Below are 1,890 nucleotides of genomic sequence, written 5' to 3'. Positions count from 1 at the left end.
TGTTTTGAGTGTGTGGCGAATTATTTTTAGGACTGCAGTGTCCTTTCTTAAAAGCATCATATTTCCCCTTCAATCAAGAACTCTCAATTTTGGAATGCCATTGCAATAAAATTCTGAACTTTTACTTCAATCTTAAATTGATCATAGAATTGTTGTGGTGCATATAGTCATTTGGCCCATATACCTGCACTACCTCTTATCTAGGCGAAAGTGAGGACTGCAGATGCTGGAAACCAGAGTTTAGATCAGAGTGTTGCTGGAAAAGCACAGCAAGTCAGGCAGCATCCAAGGAGCAAGATGCTGCCTGACTTGCTGTGCTTTTCCAGCACCACTCTGATCTACCTCTTATCTAGTCTGGCTCTACTACCTGGTACCAATCATCTACGTTTTCCATATTCCTGCACATCATTACTATCCAATAAAAGTCCAGTGCTCCCTTGAATGCCTCAATTGAACATATCTCCACCGCATTTCCAGACAGTGCATTCCTACCCCAACAGTTTACTTTGTGAAAAAGTTTTCTTCTCACATCTCCCTTGCTTAATTTTAAAGTCACTTTAAATCACTAATTTTTGCAAATTCTACACTTCAGTGTCTGAAAGGTTCTACTGATTAACATCTCTGATGAAAATGTGCAGAATAATCTTCTCTGACAATTCTTACTAATACATTGCAGTCACTGACACTTCCATTATGAAATTAAATTTATCACAGAATCGTGAATCCAAATTGTGAAATATTTTACAGATTATCAATAAAAGCCTCATCAATCAATATTGATATTGATGACGTCTGGAAGTCATGAAGTTCAATTGTTTATGACCCAGCAACAGAAATGTTGGAGAAAAGTGGATCCCACAACAAAGATTGTATTGAGACCTTGCAGCAGCAGATTTTAAAAAAAACCTGTGCACAACATAAATCTAACACCTAGAAACTGTATCACTTAAAAGTTGCCAATTCAAAGAGATATAGTGCAAATAAACACTGGATTAATCACAGTCAGAATGCTGAGCTGCCTGTGACAGTAGAAATCTGAATTGCTGTGTATGATGGGATGCTTGGTGCAACCATCAACCCCCTGAGATCGGTAGATGGGCAAGTGCTCATTGACCAAAGAGGATCTGCTCTGTTGAACATTACTATTGAGTTATATCAAATAAACATCTTCCTGTTTCTGTTTGACACCTCCTGCAGCTTCTTGTCATGGTTGAATTGAATGATGACCACCCCTCCCATCGCATCACTTGAGGTAGTTGATTGCTGACCCAAGTAGAAATCCCATTCCATTAACTTCATAAAATCTTCAGAAATTTATTGAATATTATAAGAATAGCTCTCTTCTGGTAATGAAGAAAACTTTCTGGTTAACAAGTGCAGGAGAGCCTAGCCCAGTGGGCTCCAACTTTGTCTAAGATCACTTTGAATCTACCCCCAGAAAATATAGAATAAACGGTTTATTTTTAGTGCCATAATCCACTATAGATAATTATTTTGCCCTCAACACACTTAGTGTCACCTCCTGAGGCTCTGCCAGTACCTTGAAGTCTAGGTTGTGGTTTGAGACTGCTAGTTGTAAACTGTCCATCAAATAGGTATCCGAGAGGACAATGCAGTACTTGGACCTGATTATCTTCATTTGGGTGCATATGGTCTCCCAGAAGTATGTGGAACCAGAGATATGTGGAACTGAAGCAGGCTTTCACTTTAGAAGCAGACAGAGTCATACGGCATGGAAACAGACCCTTGCGCGTGACTTGTTCATATCGATCAAGTTTCTCAAACTAAACATGCTGGGGAGTGATTATTTTTCTCTGTTTATGAGTCCCTAAAAATCGCTGTCCCTTTATTCAACTTTCAGCTCAGTATCATTTTGGCAAAGCAATTATG

The sequence above is a fragment of the Hemiscyllium ocellatum genome, chromosome 46 (assembly GCF_020745735.1).
Source record: "Hemiscyllium ocellatum isolate sHemOce1 chromosome 46, sHemOce1.pat.X.cur, whole genome shotgun sequence".
In the NCBI taxonomy this organism is placed as follows: domain Eukaryota; kingdom Metazoa; phylum Chordata; class Chondrichthyes; order Orectolobiformes; family Hemiscylliidae; genus Hemiscyllium; species Hemiscyllium ocellatum.
Note: the sequence above shows the minus strand (reverse complement) of the source record.